General features: G+C 47.2%; 1 protein-coding gene across 1 annotated transcript in view; it reads left to right on the top strand.

Moving 5' to 3' along the window:
* The window catches only part of LOC138667358 (oocyte zinc finger protein XlCOF7.1-like), a 43,182-nt gene that overhangs the window by 8,978 nt on the left and 15,278 nt on the right, over positions 1-18,926 (top strand). The gene's annotated exons all lie outside the window — the stretch shown is intronic.

Here is an 18,926-nt window from a genome sequence, read left to right as displayed (position 1 = left end):
AGCTGCACAGAGAAAAACACCAGCCAATGTGTCAGTGGGGTTCAGCAATGCCATCTGTTCCCCTGCTGTGTAGTCGGCAACGTGTCCAGCACAAGCCACGCTGGCACAACAGAACAAAAGCTGCCACCAGTGCAGGCTTCGGCCTACACTCTGCTCCTCTCCTCCTCCTGCTGACACTGGGCTCTAACACCACCAGTTTTTGCCCGGAAGTGCTAGCTGCACAGAGAAAAACACCAGCCAATGTGTCAGTGGGGTTCAGCAACGCCAGCTGTTCCCCTGCTGTGTAGCCGGCAACGTGTCCTGCAAACGCCACGCAGACACCTGAACTGAAATTAAAGTGAACCTCCCCCCCCCCCCCAGGTGTTTCTATGTATGCTGCATTTGTACAAGGTGGCTGACTTTTTCTCCTTGCCCACGTCGAACTCAACACGTACAAAATGTGTCTCATTAGAGACCATTACACTGTCCCTGAGGTGTGACTTTACTTTTTAATGAAAAGCAGCACCACCCTTGGTAGCGCTGCCCATGTTATGACATCATTGGTTGGCTGGCTGCGCCTGTGCGTCCGCCCTGCCCGACACAACGCCCCTCCGTATCTTATTTATTTTGACTGCGAGGGTGTGATTGATGGGCATGTGCAGTGCATATCTTCGCCTATCTTCACTCATCTCCTTCCGCCTTCTTCAGACTGTGCGGCCTCATGGCCGTGGCATGCGATAAGGGATCAGCGGAGGCCGCCCAGTCTGAAGCAGGTGTAAGGACATGTGTGAGCGGCAAACATATTTACTGCACAAGGCCATGAATCCAAGCCCCGCAGTGTGAATTTTTGAAAACACACTGCGGGTCTGGGATTCATGGGCATCGCTAACCGCAGTGTCCAACATGAAATGAGGTCAGAAGACGGGCAGCGCTAACAGGGCATTGCCAAGGGATAACACAAGAGCGCAGACTCCTGTACAGCAAATAACGACGCTTAGGAGTCTGCGCCCAGCACCTAGGTGTAAATTTTGACACCTGTCCTGCGTCTCCTTAAAAAAGGCAAGTCACGCCTCCAATACAGTTAGACTGTATAATGGGCTAAATTGTGTACGTGTTTCATTCAGCGTGTGCAATGAGCAAAATTTAAAGAGCAACCTTTCATTTGTGCAGCATTACTGCTGCACAAGGTGTGGCTCTTCTAGATTGTAACACCTGAGGGTGGGTTAAAGGTTACCTTTGAAATTGGTTCAATTAGGCTTCGGCCTACACTCTGCTCCTCCTGCAGACCCTGGGCTCTAACACCGCCAGTTTTTTCCCGGAAGTGCTAGCTGCACAGAGAAAAACACCAGCCAATGTGTCAGTGGGGTTCAGCACCGCCAGCTGTTCCCCTGCTGTGTAGCCGGCAACGTGTCCTGCAAACGCCACGCAGGCACCTGAACTGAAATTAAAGGGACCCTGCCCCCCCAGGTGTTTCTATGTATAACAGCCACCTTGTACAGCAGTAATGCTGCATTTGTACACGGTGGCTGACTTTTTCTCCTTGCCCACGTCGAACTCAACACGTACAAAATGTGTCTCATTAGAGACCATTACACCGTCCCTGAGGTGTGACTTTCCTTTCTAATGATACGCAGCACCCCCCTTGGTAACGCTGGCCGTTTTGTGACATCGTTGGTTGGCTGCCTGTACCTGTGCGTCCGCCCTGCCCGACACAACGCCCCTCGTTGTCTGATATATTTTGACTGCGAGGGTGTGATTGATGGGCACGAGCAGTGCATATCTTCGCCTGTCTTCACTCCCCTCCTTCCGCCTTCTTCAGACTGTGCGGCCTCATAGCCGCGGCATGCGATAAGGGATCAGCTGAGGCCGTCCAGTCTGAAGCAGGTGTAAGGACATGTGTGAGCGGCGAACATATTTACTGCACAAGGCCACGAATCCCAGCCCCGCAGTGTGACTTTATGAAAAGACACTGTGGGTTTGGGATTCATGGCCATCGTTAACCGCACCGGCCAACATGAAATGAGGTCAGAAGACGGGCACCGCTAACAGGGCATGGCCAAGGGATAACACAAGAGCGCATACTCCTGTACAGCAAATAACGACGCTCAGGAGGATGCGCCCAGCACCAAGGCGTTATTTTGGACACCTGTGCTGCGTCTCCTTAAAAAGACCAGTCACGCCTCCAATTCAGTTTTACTGTATAATGGGCTAAATTGTGTACGTCTTTCATTCAGCGTGTGCAATGAGCAAAATTTAAAGAGCAACCTTTCACTTGTGGAGCATTACTGCTGCACAAGGTGTGGCTCTTCTAGATTGTAACACCTGAGGGTGGGTTAAAGGTTACCTTTGAAATTGGTTCAATTAGGCTTCGGCCTACATTCTGCTCCTCCTGCAGACCCTGGGCTCTAACACCGCCAGTTGGTGCCAGGAAGTGCTAGCTGCACAGAGAAAAACACCAGCCAATGTGTCAGTGGGGTCCAGCACCGCCAGCTGTTCCCCCTGCTGTGTAGCCGGCATTGTGTCCTGCAAATGCCACGCAGACACAACAGACCTAAAGCTGCCACCAGTGCAGGCTTCGGCCTACACTCTGCTCCTCTCCTCCTCCTGCTGACCCTGGGCTCTAACACCGCCAGTTTTTGCCCGGAAGTGCTAGCTGCACAGAGAAAAACACCAGCCAATGTGTCAGTGGGGTTCAGCACCGCCAGCTGTTCCCCTGCTGTGTAGCCGGAATCGTGTCTTGCAAATGCCACGCAGACACAACAGACCTAAAGCTGCCACCAGTGCAGGCTTCGGCCTACACTCTGCTCCTCTCCTCCTCCTGCTGACCCTGGGCTCTAACACCGCCAGTTTTTGCCTGGAAGTGCTAGCTGCACAGAGAAAAACACCAGCCAATGTGTCAGTGGGGTTCAGCACCGCCAGCTGTTCCCCTGCTGTGTAGCCGGCATCGTGTCCTGCAAACGCCACGCAGACACAACAGACCTAAAGCTGCCACCAGTGCAGGCTTCGGCCTACACTCTGCTCCTCTCCTCCTCCTGCTGACCCTGGGCTCTAACACCGCCAGTTTTTGCCCGGAAGTGCTAGCTGCACAGAGAAAAACACCCGCCATTGTGTCAGTGGGGTTCAGCAACGCCAGCTGTTCCCCTGCTGTGTAGCCGGCAACGTGTCCTGCAAACGCAACGCAGACACAAAGCTGCCTCCAGTGCAGGCTTCGGCCTACACTCTGCTCCCCCTGCTTACCCTTTGCTCCAACACCGCCAGTTGGGGCTCTAGGAAGACAATCTTGAATAGGTCCACATCCGGGTTCCAGCACCGTCAGCTGGTTCCAGGTAGTGTCAAGGTCACTTACACGCCTATACGTTGTCCCGTCGGGTTAGCCAACTCCATGGTGCCTCCAGTTTAGGAGCTTCCTATGTGGGCTGCGGGAATTGGCAATCAAGGCTGGTTCTGTGGTGCCAGTAGGGCAAGTTCCCCCTGTAGGACTTTTGGTGTTCGGTAACTGTGGCAGCCTCGTGGCCTAGCTGTTCTCTCTTCTCCTGTGGTCCTTCTGGTCCACATCCTGGTTCCAGCACCGTCAGCTGGTTCCGGGCAGAGCCTTTGGCTTAGGTGCCTCCTTCTGGGTATCCAAGTTCCGCCAACGCCAGGCGGTCCTTGGTAGTGCTTTTAAGCGCGGGTACCTACAGCTTTGTAACCGTGTTCCAGCACGGTCAGCTGGTCCTCGGTGCCATTGGCTCTTGCACACTTGGGCAACGCATGCGGGTTCCAGTACCATCAGCTGGTTCTCGGCAGTGTCTTTGTCACGGGTACTCCCTCGTGCCCAGCCTGGGTCCAGCACCGTCAGCTGGTTCCGGGTAGTGTCAAGGTCACTTACACGCCTATATGTTGTCCCGTCGTGTTGCGGTCGGGTTAGCCAACTCCATGGTGCCTCCAGTTTAGGAGCTTCCTATGTGGGCTGCGGGAATTGGCAATCAAGGCTGGTTCTGTAGTGCCAGTAGGGCAAGCTCCCCCTGTAGGACTGTTGGTGTTCGGTAACTGCGGCAGCCTCGCGGCCTAGCTGTTCTCTCTTCTCCTGTGGTCCTTCTGGTCCACATCCTGGTTCCAGCACCATCAGCTGGTTCCGGGCAGAGCCTTTGGCTTAGGTGCCTCCTTCTGGGTATCCGAGTTCCAATTCTAAACAGCAAGAGCACAAGAAGAGGATTCAGAGATCCTCCAAAAAATAGAAAAAACAGCAAAACGAGGCAGAGCTTCTTACCTGCCTAGGCCTCTAAACAAATGCACTATCAGGATGCAGTGGACCCATGTGGTTAAGATGGAGACTACACAGGTGCAGCATAACCGATGAGGCAGCCACTCTCAACCTACCAAACTAATGGAGGGGGTGGCTGCTTGGCACAATGCTACACATAAAAGACTTGTATGTGGCGCTGTTCACACAATGGAGAGGCACAGCATCCAGGCAAGCCTAGTAGTGACACCCTTCTATTAGATCAGGCGGGCCTGCCCAGCGCTATCCAAATGCACCCCATGTGAACAGACACCACAGTTTACAAGACAAAAATGGGCCCAACTGCACCCCGAAAAAATGCAAAAAACACAAAAAAAAATATATAACATTTTTTTGTGAGGTATTCGTTTATACTTTGGCCAAAATACGCAAGCTCGTAACCCGCGTCAAGGGTCCCCACGCTTACGAGTCCTAATTCTAAACAGCAAGAGCACAAGAAGAGGATTCAGAGATTCTCCAAAAAATAGAAAAAACAGCAAAACGAGGCAGAGCTTCTTACCTGCCTAGGCCTCTAAACAAATGCACTATCAGGATGCAGTGGACCCATGTGGTTAAGATGGAGACTACACAGGTGCAGCATAACCGATGAGGCAGCCACTCTCAACCTACCAAACTAATGGAGGGGGTGGCTGCTTGGCACAATGCTACACATAAAAGACTTGTATGTGGCGCTGTTCACACAATGGAGATGCACAGCATCCAGGCAAGCCTAGTAGTGACACCCTTCTATTAGATCAGGCAGGCCTGCGCAGCGCTATCCAAATGCACCCCATGTGAACAGACACAACAGTTTACAAGACAAAAATGGGCCCAACTGCACCCCGAAAAAATGCAAAAAACACACAAAAAAAAATATATAAAATTTTTTTGTGAGGTATTAGTTTATACTTTGGCCAAAATACGCAAGCTCGTAACCCGCGTCAAGGGTCCCCACGCTTACGAGTCCTAATTCTAAACAGCAAGAGCACAAGAAGAGGATTCAGAGATCCTCCAAAAAATAGAAAAAACAGCAAAACGAGGCAGAGCTTCTTACCTGCCTAGGCCTCTAAACAAATGCACTATCAGGATGCAGTGGACCCATGTGGTTAAGATGGAGACTACACAGGTGCAGCATAACCGATGAGGCAGCCACTCTCAACCTACCAAACTAATGGAGGGGGTGGCTGCTTGGCACAATGCTACACATAAAAGACTTGTATGTGGCGCTGTTCACACAATGGAGATGCACAGCATCCAGGCAAGCCTAGTAGTGACACCCTTCTATTAGATCAGGCGGGCCTGCCCAGCGCTATCCAAATGCACCCCATGTGAACAGATACCACAGTTTACAAGACAAAAATGGGCCCAACTGCACCCCGAAAAAATGCAAAAAACACAAAAAAAATATATATAACAATTTTTTGTGAGGTATTAGTTTATACTTTGGCCAAAATACGCAAGCTCGTAACCCGCGTCAAGGGTCCCCACGCTTACGAGTCCTAATTCTAAACAGCAAGAGCACAAGAAGAGGATTCAGAGATCCTCCAAAAAATAGAAAAAACAGCAAAACGAGGCAGAGCTTCTTACCTGCCTAGGCCTCTAAACAAATGCACTATCAGGATGCAGTGGACCCATGTGGTTAAGATGGAGACTACACAGGTGCAGCATAACCGAGTATCTGAGTTCCGCCAACGCCAGGCGGTCTTTGGTAGTGCTTTTAAGCGCGGGTACCTACAGCTTTGTAACCGTGTTCCAGCACCGTCAGCTGGTCCTCGGTCGTGCCATTGGCTCTTGCACAGTTGGCCAACGCATCCGGGTTCCAGTTCCGTCAGCTGGTTCTCGGCAGTGTCTTTTGCTCTTGTACCTTCTGCTCCCCATCCTGGTTCCAGTACCATCAGCTGGTTCCGGGCAGAGCCTTTGGCTTAGGTGCCTCCTTCTGGGTATCCGAGTTCCACCAACGTCAGGTGGTCCTAGGTAGTGCTTTCAGGCACGGGTACCTCCTGCTTAGTAACCGGGTTCCAGTAACGTCAGCTGGTCCTCGGTAGTTCCATTGGCTCTTGGACCTTAGGCTACCCATCCGGGTTCCAGTACCGTCAGCTGGTTCTCGGCAGTGTCTTTTGCTCTTGTACCTTCTGCTCCCCATCCTGGTTCCAGTAACGTCAGCTGGTTCCGGGCAGAGCCTTTGGCTTAGGTGCCTCCTTCTAGGTATCCGAGTTCCGCCAATGTTAGGCGGTCCTTGGTAGTGCTTTTTAGCATGGGTACCTCCTGCTTAGTAACCGGGTTCCAGTAACGTCAGCTGGTCCTCGGTAGTTCCATTGGCTCTTGGACCTTCGGGTAGCCATCCGAGTTTCAGTTCCATCAGCTGGTTCTCGGCATTTTCTCAGCCTTTTTGTACCTTCTGCTACATTTCCAAGTTCAAGACCCTAAAGACGACGACCCGGAAGACCACCCCTAAGATGACGACGACACCAGAGACGACAACCACTGAGATGACGACGACCCTGGAGACGACGACCCTGAAGACCACCCCGATGACGGCGGAGACGACGACCCTGGAGATGGCGACCCTGGTGACGACGACATGGAAGACCGAGAAGCAGAAGAACAAGAGGCTGCAGAACAAAGAGCAGAAGAACATTAAGCATAACACTTAATATCAGAGCAAAAGATATTATCTAAATTATATGCAGAAGAAGACTAAGCAGTGTATGGGGGTGAGTCCGTTCCTCCTCGTGGTGCCCCTGGATAAAGCCTGATGCTGCAGGCCAAACTGAACGCGGACAAATGTAACTTTTGTGACAGGCAGAACGGAAGGTGTAATCTTCAAACTTTTATAGATAACAACTATGGGAATGCCTGTCACAAATGAGAATATGATGAAGAAGTAGAATAGGAAGAATAATAATAGTTGAAGAAAACGAATATGAAGAATGTAATAAAAAAAAATAGGTAGAAGATGAAGAAGAAGATGAATAAGGTGAAGAAGAAGTTGATGTCAAAGATGCTGATGATGATGAAGATGAAAGTGTGGGAAAAGTAAAAAAAAAAAAGGTGAAGGGCGTGGAATAGTGAAACATCAATATCTGACAAAATAAAAAAAAATCTTAACATAGTCAATATCTTTGTAACTTTGAACGTCTTTAAAAAAATTAAAATTCCTGCTATTCTATTTGATTGGGCTAAACCTCTATGCCTTTAATGTCTCCGCCACCTCCCCAAATACATCCTGCATTATTCTTAGTTGTTTTCCTTCATGTAGAATGAACCTACGGGGAAAGAGAGGGTTTATTTTAATTCCGATATTTTGGTCCCATTGACTTGCATTGGGATCGGGTATCGGTATCGGCGATATCCGATATTTTTGGAATATCGGCCGATCCAATCCGATACCGATACTTTTCGATATCGGAAGGTATCGCTCAACACTAGTAATGATGCTGTTGGCTTCCTAGAACCCTGAGATCTTATCGGATGAATCTCCCTTCTCTCCCTTCTGTGCTGCTGAATGTGATCTTATGGTCCCTACAAGACCAGGTCCAGTCTTTCTGGCCAAATATGAAAAAGTCTCGCACTCAACTTAAGTATTTATATCCGTAGATTTATTAGAGGTAGCACTAGAAACGTTTCAGTCCAACCGGACTTTCATCAGTCACTACATAATCCAAGAAACAAAAAAATATATACAATGTGGTATATACAAAAACAAAAACATATACAAAACAAAAGTATATACAGGATTTCACAAAATTTACTTAGAGCCAAAATTATAGAATTTGTATCATAATGCTGGTGCCGCAGTGAGATCACACATAATATCCTTGCTTGATGTGTCATGTGGAATATATATATCATAGGTGTAAGTTTAACACACATACCGTGCTGTGCCAACTAGTGTGTGGCAACAGGTCCTATATTTGGACGCCGACAATACGTGGTGCCTAGGGTGGCATAGGAAGGAAGTCAGGATTTTTAACCATACGAGAAAGTCTGTAATAGGTCTGATGAGAGGAAGGTAGTACTTACAGGTAGAAATCGCCTGATACAGGAGTAGGGTAGTAGATGAGAGGAATATGCATAGACTGTGGAGTAATTATAAGAAAAGGAGGGGAGGGAAGTGGGAGAGGGTAGGTATAAATAAGGATAAAAATAAATATGTACCTATATCGACGAACCCCTATGTCCATATGCCCCCTAATATATATATACAGTGGGGCAAAAAAGTATTTAGTCAGTCAGCAATAGTGCAAGTTCCACCACTTTAAAAGATGAGAGGCGTCTGTAATTTACATCATAGGTAGACCTCAACTATGGGAGACAAACTGAGAGAAAAAAATCCAGAAAATCACATTGTCTGTTTTTTTAACATTTTATTTGCATATTATGGTGGAAAATAAGTATTTGGTCAGAAACAAAATTTCATCTCAATACTTTGTAATATATCCTTTGTTGGCAATGACAGAGGTCAAACGTTTTCTGTAAGTCTTCACAAGGTTGCCACACACTGTTGTTGGTATGTTGGCCCATTCCTCCATGCAGATCTCCTCTAGAGCAGTGATGTTTTTGGCTTTTCGCTTGGCAACAAGGACTTTCAGCTCCCTCCAAAGGTTTTCTATAGGGTTGAGATCTGGAGACTGGTTAGGCCACTCCAGGACCTTGAAATGCTTCACACGAAGCCACTCCTTCGTTGCCCTGGCGGTGTGCTTTGGATCATTGTCATGTTGAAAGACCCAGCCACGTTTCATCTTCAATGCCCTTGCTGATGGAAGGAGGTTTGCACTCAAAATCTCACGATACATGGCCCCATTCATTCTTTCATGTACCCGGATCAGTCGTCCTGGCTCCTTTGCAGAGAAACAGCCCCAAAGCATGATGTTTCCACCACCATGCTTTACAGTAGGTATGGTGTTTGATGGATGCAACTCAGTATTCTTTTTCCTCCAAACACGACAAGTTGTGTTTCTACCAAACAGTTCCAGTTTGGTTTCATCAGACCATAGGACATTCTCCCAAAACTCCTCTGGATCATCCAAATGCTCTCTAGCAAACTTCAGATGGGCCCGGACATGTACTGGCTTAAGCAGTGGGACACGTCTGGCACTGCAGGATCTGAGTCCATGGTGGCGTAGTGTGTTACTTATGGTAGGCCTTGTTACATTGGTCCCAGCTCTCTGCAGTTCATTCACTAGGTCCCCCTGCGTGGTTCTGGGATTTTTGCTCACCGTTCTTGTGATCATTCTGACCCCACGGGGTGGGGTTTTGCGTGGAGCCCCAGATCAAGGGAGATTATCAGTGGTCTTGTATGTCTTCCATTTTCTAATTATTGCTCCCACTGTTGATTTCTTCACTCCAAGCTGGTTGGCTATTGCAGATTCAGTCTTCCCAGCCTGGTGCAGGGCTACAATTTTGTTTCTGGTGTCCTTTGACAGCTCTTTGGTCTTCACCATAGTGGAGTTTGGAGTCAGACTGTTTGAGGGTGTGCACAGGTGTCTTTTTATACTGATAACAAGTTTAAACAGGTGCCATTACTACAGGTAATGAGTGGAGGAAAGAGGAGACTCTTAAAGAAGAAGTTACAGGTCTGTGAGAGCCAGAAATCTTGATTGTTTGTTTCTGACCAAATACTTATTTTCCACCATAATATGCAAAAATAAATGATAAAAAAACAGACAATGTGATTTTCTGGATTTTTTTTTCTCAGTTTGTCTCCCATAGTTGAGGTCTACCTATGATGTAAATTACAGACGCCTCTCATCTTTTTAAGTGGTGGAACTTGCACTATTGCTGACTGACTAAATACTTTTTTGCCCCACTGTATATATATATAAACAGAACTATACCTCTTAGGCGTGTTTGTAAGGCTTGAGGTAGTGACCTCTGATTGCCAATAGTGGGACAGGGGCTGCAGAAAAATGGAGAGTAAAAACTAAAGATAACGACCAGTATATGTCAGCGCACAGAACCGGATGCCTATATGTCCGGTCTGCAGACGGGTAATCTACTACCTGTAGGGAAGCCGCTTTGCTGTATGGGAGATCCTCTCAGACACGGAGTCCACCGCTCGTCTGAAGAGAGGGTCCCTGCGGCGTGCTTATATCTCCGGAGTCTGTGCTGCGGTGAATGATCGCGACCGGAAGTGACGTAACCGCATACGGCCGTACCGGAAGTGCATGGCCGTGCGGGTCACAATGGACTGATGCGTTCCATAGTGATAGCGCTAAGCTCCAAACAGCACAAACTATAATGTAGTGCATCTAGCCTACATTGTAATGCAGTGTAGGGTAGTGGGTCAAGGAGTGGGTGTATTTAACAATGAAATATCGTATAGGAGCTGAGGGTGGGAGGAACAAGGAGGCGGGGCGTGTATGGAAAAAGGAAAAAGAAACTCCGTATGGGAGCTGAGGATGGGAGGAACAAGGAGGCGGGGTTGGGGGGAAAAATACTACCTACGGAGCTATATGTAATACGTGGGAGAGGAAAGGATAGAAATACTCTGACATCCGGACAGAAATAAGGGGTATGGGACCAAGAGCATGAGATCTGCAGGCTGAGTGACAGTGAGATGGTAAATAGAGATACCCAGTGGGTCCTATATATACACTACGCATGACAGGTGTAAGTGGAGTGCGTGCCACTGTGATGTGTACCGATGGGATACATGTTGTAAAAGTGCCGTAAATGACTGAGAACAGAAGGAGTGACATGTCTACAGTGAGTGGTGGCATTATTTCAAATGATCTCATACGGAGAGAGGTGATCGATCCTGTGGTGACCGTAGATCGTGATGTGCCAACCAATCATTAATATAGACGACTCTAGAAAAACAAAGATACGTGTTAGTACATAGTCATAAGAGAATAAATGTCACATAAGCCGGTCAAAAAAAAGAAAAGAAAAAACTCATCCCCAGTTTAACAGTTTAACATCAACAGTTTAACAGCAGTTTATCAGCAGTTCAATATAGAGTTCAGTGGCCTTAAATAAATGCAGATAGCTCATACTCCCTATTCAATCCCTTAGGTGATAATGTGTCCAAAGTGTGTATCCAATAAGCCTCACGTTTCTTAAGCATAAGAATCCTATTACCCCCTCTACGTTGTATGGGGACTTGTTCGAGAACTTGAAATTTCAACTGTGCGATATTGTGTCCTGATGTGTGGAAATGGTGAGGTAATGGTAACAGAAGGTTATTGCAGCAGATGGTAGACTTGTGCTTGGACACCCGATCTCTGATAGGTTGTGATGTTTCCCCCACATATAAAAGACCACATGGACATTTGATGACGTAAATGACATACGTGGAACTGCACGTGAAGTAGCCTCTAATTCTGAATTGTTTCCCAGAGTGTGGATGTGTGACTACATTCCCTTTAAGAACGTTATTACATTGGACACAATGCAAGCATGGGAATGTTCCTTCCCTTGGTTTACCAAGAAAACTTTGTCTCATAACGGAGTTAGTGCCAATGTTGGCCTTAACAAGGTTATCTCGTAGGCTTGGAGCTCTTTTAAAACATGGGAGAAATGGGTGTTGAAATTCCACAACGTTGGGGTAGGCATTGGAGAGGATCGACCAGTTGCTACGTATAGCCCTATGTAGTTTATACATGAAGGGGTGAAATGAATGTACGAACGGGATACGTGATGTAGTGTCTGCCCCTGGTCTGTTAGTCATGACTCTGGAATCTTCCAGTAGAGGTGAAGGATACCCTCTGGCTCGGAACTTAAGTGTCATCTCATGTGTCCGTTGTTCTCTGGTGTTAGGATCGGAGACTATTCGTTCTACCCTCTGATACTGTGCTTTGGGTATGGACCTTTTGGTTGATGGAGGATGGAGACTCTGAAAATGTAGAAGACTATTGCGGTCTGTGCTTTTAGAGTAAAGATCTGTACTCAATAAGCCATCTGGATTCTTAATTACCAGCGTATCGAGAAAATTCATACTCCAGAGGTCAAAATTCATAGTAAAGGTAATGCCAGGCCATGAGGTGTTCAGGAATGAAAGGAAGGTGTGGAGTGTTTCTACTGAGCCCCGCCAAACGCAGAACACATCATCGATGTATCTTCTCCATATGATGATGTTGTCTTTAAACAAAGTGTTTGTATATATCATACTTTCCTCGAAATGAGCCATATATGCATTAGCATATGGAGGTGCTGCGTGTGACCCCATTGCGGTCCCCCTCGTTTGTAGGTAGAATGTATCTTCGAATAGGAAGAAGTTGGACTTGAGTATAACCCTTAAAAGGTCGATACATAACGATATCTGATCTACATCCATATCAGTATTCTCAAGTAAATATCGTACCGAGTTAATACCCTCCTCATGGGGTATGGAGGTATAGAGATCCCTCACGTCGAGGGTCACCAGAAGGGCATCCGTCGGAATGATGTTAATCTCCCTGACAAGTTTTAGAAAGGAACCTGTGTCTAGCAAAAAGGATCTAGACTTCTGTATGTAAGGAGTAAGTATTCTCTCAACGAATCTCGCTATAGGGGATAATATTGAATCGGTGGAGGCCACTATGGGCCTCCCTGGTGGGTTCTCCAGATTTTTGTGGATCTTGGGCAATGTGTAAAAGACCGGTATGATGGGATTGGGGTTCAGAAGGAAGCTACATGTCTTCTGATCTAAAACACCCAATCCAGTATATTTCTGAAGTATAATCTCAATGCTTTTGCGAATTGTATGTGAGGGATCCCTATCCTAACTTCTTCCTATTCGAAGATACATTCTACCTACAAAGTTGAAATTTCAAGTTCTCGAACAAGTCCCCATACAACGTAGAGGGGGTAATAGGATTCTTATGCTTAAGAAACGTGAGGCTTATTGGATACACACTTTGGACACATTATCACCTAAGGGATTGAATAGGGAGTATGAGCTATCTGCATTTATTTAAGGCCACTGAACGCCCTATTGAACTGCTGATAAACTGCTGTTAAACTGTTGATGTTAAACTGTTAAACTGGGGATGAGTCTTTTCTTTTTTTTATGTGACATTTATTCTCTTATGACTATGTACTAACACGTATCTTTGTTTTTCTAGAGTCGTCTATATTAATGATTGGTTGACACATCACGATCTACGGTCACCACAGGATCGATCACCTCTCTCCGTATGAGATCATTTGAAATAATGCCACCACTCACTGTAGACATGTCACTCCTTCTGTTCTCAGTCATTTACGGCACTTTTACAACATGTATCCCATCGGTACACATCACAGTGGCACGCACTCCACTTACACCTGTCATGCGTAGTGTATATATAGGACCCACTGGGTATCTCTATTTACCATCTCACTGTCACTCAGCCTGCAGATCTCATGCTCTTGGTCCCATACCCCTTATTTCTGTCCGGATGTCAGAGTATTTCTATCCTTTCCTCTCCCACGTATTACATATAGCTCCGTAGGTAGTATTTTTCCCCCCAACCCCGCCTCCTTGTTCCTCCCATCCTCAGCTCCCATACGGAGTTTCTTTTTCCTTTTTCCATACACGCCCCGCCTCCTTGTTCCTCCCACCCTCAGCTCCTATACGATATTTCATTGTTAAAGGGAACCTGTCACCTGAATTTGGCGGGACTGGTTTTGGGTCATATGGGCGGAGTTTTCGGGTGTTTGATTCACCCTTTCCTTACCCGCTGGCTGCATGCTGGCTGCAATATTGGATTGACGTTCATTCTCTGTCCTCCATAGTATACGCCTGCACAAGGCAAGATTGCTTTGCACAGGCGTGTACTATGGAGGACAGAGAATGAACTTCAATCCAATATTGCAGCCAGCATGCAGCCAGCGGGTAAGGAAGGGGTGAATCAAACACCCGAAAACTCCGCCCATATGACCCAAAACCAGTCCCGCCAAATTCAGGTGACAGAGTCCCTTTAAATACACCCACTCCTTGACCCACTACCCTACACTGCATTACAATGTAGGCTAGATGCACTACATTATAGTTTGTGCTGTTTGGAGCTTAGCGCTATCACTATGGAACGCATCAGTCCATTGTGACCCGCACGGCCATGCACATCCGGTACGGCCGTATGCGGTTACGTTACTTCCGGTCGCGATCATTCACCGCAGCACAGACTCCGGAGATATAAGCACGCCGCAGGGACCCTCTCTTCAGACGAGCGGTGGACTCCGTGTCTGAGAGGATCTCCCATACAGCAAAGCGGCTTCCCTACAGGTAGTAGATTACCCGTCTGCAGACCGGACATATAGGCATCCGATTCTGTGCGCTGACATATACTGGTCGTTATCTTTAGTTTTTACTCTCCATTTTTCTGCAGCCCCTGTCCCACTATTGGCAATCAGAGGTCACTACCTCAAGCCTTACAAACACGCCTAAGAGGTATAGTTCTTTTTATATATATATATATATATATATATATATATATATATATATATATTAGGGGGCATATGGACATAGGGGTTCGTCGATATAGGTACATATTTATTTTTATCCTTATTTATACCTACCCTCTCCCACTTCCCTCCCCTCCTTTTCTTATAATTACTCCACAGTCTATGCATATTCCTCTCATCTACTACCCTACTCCTGTATCAGGCGATTTCTACCTGTAAGTACTACCTTCCTCTCATCAGACCTATTACAGACTTTCTCGTATGGTTAAAAATCCTGACTTCCTTCCTATGCCACCCTAGGCACCACGTATTGTCGGCGTGCAAATATAGGACCTGTTGCCACACACTAGTTGGCACAGCACGGTATGTGTGTTAAACTTACACCTATGATATATATATTCCACATGACACATCAAGCAAGGATATTATGTGTGATCTCACTGCGGCACCAGCATTATGATACAAATTCTATAATTTTGGCTGTAAGTAAATTTTGTGAAATCCTGTATATACTTTTGTTTTGTATATGTTTTTGTTTTTGTATATACCACATTGTATATATTTTTTTGTTTCTTGGATTATGTAGTGACTGATGAAAGTCCGGTTGGACTGAAACGTTTCTAGTGCTACCTCTAATAAATCTACGGATATAAATACTTAAGTTGAGTGCGAGACTTTTTCATATTTTACTATACGGTTTGGGTACCTAGTCTCTGCACCAGATTATAGCAGTGCACACGGTGTTTGCTCTCATACAGTCTTTCTGGCCAAACTTCCAGGAGGATTGTAATAATCTACATAAACCCATCACACCGGTGCCATGATATATCTCTGAGCTGTGCGTGGCTGATGGCTGTAATATACATTTATTCCCGCCTGCAGGAGATGTGTTGGCTCCAGCCCTGGTTTCATGGATTCACTCCACCTCATAAATTACATTGTTTTTGATCCTAAGAAATTCAGATTACTGCACAATCTCTCCTGAAATGGGGAGCAATATTATTTTCTGTAATCTTCTGGTCAGGATTCATAGTAGCTCCAATGGTCCACCATAAATGAATGCAACTCTGGTTTACTGTTCTGTAATCTGTATTTGTAGTTTTCTATTAACGAGATTATCTTGCTCTGGGTCGTGGCTGTGGGCGGGGCTGTGAGTTGCCTGTGGGTGGGGCTTTATGTGGTTATTCTGGGTCGTGGGCAGGGCTTTGTGGTGCTCTGGGTCGTGGCTTTGGGCGGGGCTTTGTGGTGCTCTGGGGCATAGTTGTATGCGGGGCTTTATGTGGTGCTCTGATTACATATTCATCTGTATTGGCTTATGAGAGGTTGCTGATCCCTCACTGACCTGCCCCCATTTTTACATAATGCATATAATAGTGTTGATATTATTGTTGATAATGCCTATAATATTGTGGCTATTGGGAGGCTTAGAAAAAAAAATAAAATCTAGCAAAATGTCACCAGTGGTGCCTGTCCAGTAGCATCTATCTCTTAGTTACTTCTGCGCAGCAATCGCCATCACCGGTGACATTTTGCGGGATGTAATTTATTTTTTCTAAGCCTCCCAATAGCCACAATAAGCCTGTCGTAAGCGAATACAGATGAATATGTAATCAGAGCAGCATATAAAGCCCCGCCCACAGCCACGCCCCAGAGCGCCACATAAAGCCCCACCCCAGGGCACCACATAAAGCCCCCCCACAGGCCACCCACAGCCCCTCCCCAGAGCACCATATAAAGCCCAGTCCACAGACCCACCCCGGAGCACCACATAAAGCCACGCCCCAGAGCACGAGAATCTCATTAACTGAAAACTACAAATACAGATTAAACAACAACCACAAGACGGATTTCATCACCAGGTATCGGTGTAATCAGTATAACGGCACTGACCTGACAGTGTCTGTAGTCACTGAGGACAATCCTGCTGACAGGTTCCTTTTAAGACATCTCCGCTCTGCACTATTATACACAGTTCTCTTTAAATGTGTAATATTTCTTCTTGAAACTCATCTGACAGAAAATATTGGAGCTTCCGATAGTTTAGATTGTGAAGTCACGGAGCCCCGTGCTCTAATTACCCCAGAGAGGTTTCACCACTAGCTGCTCATTTATTACTGATGGAGACTGTTCAGTTTGAGCATTTCAGTAGATGTTATTATTATTATTTATTGTTATAGCGCCATTTATTCCATGGCGCTTTACATGTAAGGAGGGTATACATAATAAAACAAGTACAATAATCTTAAACAATACAAGTCATAACTGGTACAGGAGGAGAGAGGACCCTGCCCGTGAGGGCTCACAATCTACAAGGGATGGGTGAGAATACAGGAGTAGAGAGGACCCTGCCCACGAGGGCTCACAATCTACAAGGGATGGGTGAGGATACAGTAGGTGAGGATAGAGCTGGTCGTGCAGCAGTTTGGTGGATCGGTGGTTACTGCAGGTTGTAGGCTTGTCGGAAGAGGTGGGTCTTCAGGTTCTTTTTGAAGGTTTCGATGGTAGGCGAGAGTCTGATATGTTGTGGTAGAGAGTTCCCGAGTAGGGGTAATACGCGAGAGAAATCTTATATACGATTGTGGGAAGAGGAGATAAGAGGGGAGTAGAGAAGGAGATCTTGTGAGGATCGGAGGTTGCGTGCAGGAAAGTACCGGGAGACTAGGTCGCAGATGTATGGAGGAGACAGATTGTGGATGGCTTTGTATGTCATGGTTAGGGTTTTGTAGTGGAGTCTCTGGGCAATGGGGAGCCAGTGAAGGGATTGACAGAGGGGAGAGGCCGGGGAATAGCGGGGGGACAGGTGGATTGGTCGGGCAGCGGAGTTTAGAATAGATTGGAGGGGTGCAAGGGTGTTAGAGGGGAGGCCACAAAGCAGGAGGTTGCAGTAGTCAAGGCGAGAGATGATGAGGGCATGCACTAGGGTTTTTGCAGATTCTTGGTTGAGGAATGTACGGATCCGTGAAATATTTTTGAGTTCAAGTTGGCAGGAAGTGGAAAGGGCTTGGATATGTGGTTTGAAGGAGAGATCAGCATCAAGGATTATTCCCCGAGGCAGCGAGCTTGTGGGACTGGGGACAGTGGGCAGCCGTTTACTGTAATGGATAGGTTCGTTGGGGGGGTGGTCGCGTGACATGGGGAAAGATGATGAATTCTGTCTTGTCCATATTAAGTTTCAGAAATCTAGCGGAGAAGAAGGATGAAATAGTGGACAGACATTGAGGGATTCTGGTTAGTAGGTAGGTGATATCTGGTCCAGAGATGAAGATCTGTGTGTCATCGGCATAGAGATGATACTGAAAGCCATGAGATTCTATGAGCTGTCCCAGGCCAAAGGTGTAAGTGGAGAAGAGCAGGGGCCCAAGGACTGAACCTTGTGGGACTCCGACAGATAGGGGGCGAGGTGAGGAGGTGGTGTATGAGTGGGAGACGCTGAATGTCCGATCTGTTAGGTATGATGAGATCCAGGATAGGGCCAAGTCTGTGATGCCCAGGGATGAGAGGGTCTGTAATAATAGGGAATGGCCCACTGTGTCAAAGGCAGAGGACAGGTCGAGGAGGAGGAGGACAGAGTAGTGTCGCTTGCTCTTGGCGGTTAAGAGGTCATTGGTGACCTTAGGGCAGTTTCAGTGGAGTGGTGTGACCGGAAGCCAGATTGTAAGCGGTCGAAGAGTGAGCAAGAAGACAGATGGGAGGACAGTTGAAGGTAGACGTGTTGTTCCAGTAGTTTGGAGGCATAGGGGAGAAGTGATATAGGGCGATGGCTAGATACAGAGGATGGGTCAAGAGAGGGCTTTTTGAGGATAGGTGTGATTGAGGCATGTTTAAAACTTGAGGGGAAAACACCAGTTGTTAGTGATAGGTAGTGTTGAGCATTCCGATACTGCAAATATCGGGTATCGGCCGATATTCGCTGTATCGGAATTCCAATACCGAGTTCTGATATTTTTGCGATATTGGAAATCGGAATCGGAAGTTCCTATAGTGAAATTATGCACCATAATGGAGTGTAGGTGGTGCGTGGGCGGAGACTGCGCGTGCGCGTTTGCAGGCGGTGTCTGTGCGTGACTGTGGGGCTCTCTGCGTGTGTGCCGGGGCTCTATGCGGCGTGCGAGTGCCTCTGTGCGGCGGGTCTCTGTGCAGCGAGTCTCTGTGCGGCGTGCGGGGTGTCTGTGGCGTGCGGGGGGTCTCTGTGCGGCATCTCTGTGGCGTGCGGGGTGTCTGCGGCGTGCGGGGTCTCTGCGGTGTGCGGGGTCTCTGTGCGGGGTGTCTCAGTGTGGGCATCGTCCGATGGGACTGCAAGTCCCATCGGATGATGCCT

This window comes from Ranitomeya imitator, chromosome 2, assembly GCF_032444005.1.
Source record: "Ranitomeya imitator isolate aRanImi1 chromosome 2, aRanImi1.pri, whole genome shotgun sequence".
NCBI classification, from domain to species: domain Eukaryota; kingdom Metazoa; phylum Chordata; class Amphibia; order Anura; family Dendrobatidae; genus Ranitomeya; species Ranitomeya imitator.
This window is presented reverse-complemented; position numbering and strand designations above follow the sequence as displayed.